Source organism: Echinops telfairi, unplaced genomic scaffold (assembly GCF_000313985.2).
Source record: "Echinops telfairi isolate 266 unplaced genomic scaffold, ASM31398v2 ScPeMD7_4225;HRSCAF=4972, whole genome shotgun sequence".
NCBI classification, from domain to species: domain Eukaryota; kingdom Metazoa; phylum Chordata; class Mammalia; order Afrosoricida; family Tenrecidae; genus Echinops; species Echinops telfairi.
Window position 1 is genome coordinate 17,939,084 of NW_022108124.1, and position 3,135 is coordinate 17,942,218.

General features: G+C 48.6%; 1 pseudogene; it reads right to left on the minus strand.

Annotated features, from left to right (window-relative positions):
• Positions 1–828: 828 nt before the first annotated feature.
• LOC101639116 overlaps positions 829–3,135 on the minus strand; it is a 62,298-nt pseudogene continuing 59,991 nt past the window's right edge.

Consider the following 3,135-nt stretch of genomic DNA (forward strand, 5'->3'; position numbering starts at 1 on the left):
GCTCTACCCCAAAACATTTTCTTCTTCTTCTTTTAGAAATTTCCTAGGATCCATTAGAAGTTGTGTGTCTTAGTGTTCTCGGAGTGGTTTAAGCAGTATTAAATTCTCACCATTGACAGGAAAATATCACTTAATGAAAGCCTGTAAGCTCTCTTCATCGTAAGACAAAAGGCTTTTGCACGTTTTTGTTTTGGGCCTCTACGGAAAAGGCTTTCACGCCTTCCTCCTGGTCTCTTTTCACAAGATCATTGTCTTGTTTCACCAATGGCATCCCTCTCTGAAGACTGCAACTGTGTGTGTGTGTGTGTGTGTGTGTGTGTGTGTGTGTGTGTGTGTGTTGCTCTCTGCGGTTTCTCTTTCTTGGTATCCAGTGCTGTTGCTTGTGCCCGTGGTGTCCACGCACATGATCCTCGCCGGTCGGTTCATGGCGTTAGGTGCAGCACTGGATGGGTTGGTGTGGTAGCTGTCATGCGTCTCCTAAATGTTCACTCGGTGGCCCTTGGCTTCCACTGCAGATCTGGCGCCTGGGTGGGAGGAATGACTACGAACCATAGACAGTTGGTGGGTGGGTGGGTGGTATGACAACAGATGTCCCTTTGGGGTGTCTAGGCAGAGCGCAGCCCGGTTCGCTGGGGACGCCCCACCCTGCTGTGCAGCAGGGTCCCTTACTTCTTTTTTTGGCTGCAAAAGGAAATTTTTTTGTTTTCATTTGGTCCCCGGCTTGGGGGATGGACTCCAGGGCAGTGGCACGGTGGCTGGTGCAGGGGCAGTTTCAGGCAGAGGGGCTAAGGCCAGCAGAGGGGAGGCAGAGGGCCCCTCTCAGGAGGCTCAGCGCCGCAGGTTCCTAGTTGTGTTTGAGGGCGAGCCTCTCGAAGAGCTGCTCGCCCAGCCCGGCCTGTTGGTCAGGTGGCCGCCCATCTTCTTGAGGAGTTTCACCTCCTTGTCCAGGCAGTGGTTCTCCAGAAAGTCACAGAGATGGGGGTCAGTGTGAGTGGACCCCACGGCGTGCAGGTGCCGTAGGGCCTGGTTGAGTGTTTTCTCCAGGGCTAGGACAGCGTCCATGGCATCCAGGGTTCTACCCTGCTCATCTTGGGACGGCTTCTGCACATCCTGGGCGAGGGCGCAGCCACCGCGCTGGTGCTGCCGCTTCAAGAGACGCTCGGCCCCTCGCGCTGCTCCTGCGCCAGCTCACAGAAGTGGCCCACGCCTTCCAAGGCCACGTCGTCGCGGTTGAAAAAAGCAGCCCAGAGAGAGGCAGGTGTCAGACGCCCGCAGGTGCAGGTTGACCAGATGGTGGACGCTGGCCTCAGCGTCGGCGGAATCATTCTGACAGAGCTGAGAGTCATGATGCGTCAGTTCGGTTCGGAGGTCGCCACACACCAAATAAAAGTGCTCCCTGGTCCCAAGAAGATGGTCCTGAAGTTACTTCCAGAGAGGAAACTGGAGCATGGCGGAAGGTTGGAAGCAGGGAGTCCCCGGATCTGTTCCGTTCAAATACTGTTGAAGCAAGACACAGATCCATGGGACCACGGGGCGATCTCAGCCGGGTCCCTTACTTCTATGTGGACACATTGTTTCTCTTTTCCTTTCCTGACCCTTGGCTTTGTCTGCTGTAGTGTCCACTGGCTGATACTCTAGACTCAACATCCTGGACCAGCCCCAGCCTTTGTATAGGGCACGCGCCCACCCCATACCTGGTCTAGACACCTGTGGGAAGATTGGCCCCAGTGTCTGTAGACAAATCTTTTAGCTAATTTCCCTGCTAAGTGCCTCTTTGGTCTGTCCTGTCTCCCCACAGTTTGGTCTGTCGGCATGCCATCAGAAAGACAGCGTGACATCCTCAGAGCCGACTGCTGGCCTTTGTCTTAGCCGTTTGCACCGATCTCATGGTTCTACCTGCCTGACCCACTTCCTTTCTGGCTTCCAGAAACTCATCGATATATCTGGGGCCCAAGGGTGGCCTGGCAATGCGACTAAGGGTTTATTTTTGTCTTTTGAGGCAGGGAATAAGACATACATATATGTTTGGTCTACCATCTTGAACCAGAAATCTAAAAGAGGATTTAAGATATTACCGGGGAGAGTGGGGGGGATGGAGCTCTTAGAGTGAGGAAAGCAAATTACTAAAGCACTTACTCTATAAATAATTCCGAAAGAGAGGTGCCTTTTCCTGTAGATGTTTAAGTCAAATCAATGAAAGGTAAGGGGTAAGCAAGGAGAATGCAGTTGCACACAGAGTTTAGGAGTCAGGCTTTGTTTGCATGGACAGCACTGGTCACACACACACACTAGCTGCTTCTATTAGACTGTCACTATTAGCAAATGAAATTAAATACTTCCGTTGCCTAGTAACTAATCCAATCTGAGAAGGAAGCAAAAATAGATGACACAATTTTAGAACTTTTAGGCCGAGTGCCAAGCAAAATATGCTTGCTTATAGCCTTTAGATCATCTGCGATGTGAATAGAAGATGGCATTTTCATGTCAAACGAGCAGCATTTCTGTTACCATTTCTTGTGAAAGGTTAAACACTCTTAGTGGCTAAGCATGTAGGAGAGAGAGGGGCAGGCTTTCTAGGACCCCAAACGCACCAAACGGGGTCAAGAGAAGGACAAAAACTACTAACTTCTAGGAACATTGGTTCAGATTTCATTGAAAAGCCTGAAGGGCCTCACGTAATTTATGCCACTTGATACTATTAGAAGAAAGGTACAAACCCATCCATTTTACCAAGTTCATATAAAATGAAAATACTGGTTTTCCACCTAAGCAGCTTTTCCAACACACACAGAAAATTAAGAACCACTTTTAAGCTGATGTGGCACACAAAGTGATTCCTGGGGACATATAACAGGGGCATCTCCAGAAATAACACGACAAGTAAGTTCAATTAATGGCAGTTCATTTTAATTATTTTTTTCTGCCTCCTTTAAAAAAAATGGGGGGGTGCGGTGAGGGGGAGGGCAGGATTACATATATTGGTAGGTGAAATATTTCCAAATAATATGTTAAAAAATGCAAAAGAGAAATGAAATCTTAAAAATAAGATAATGTAAAATTTATAGAAGAGTTGCAACATTATGATGAATTTTCATATACATTGTACTCAGGTTTTCTCCATATATTCTCTCTCTC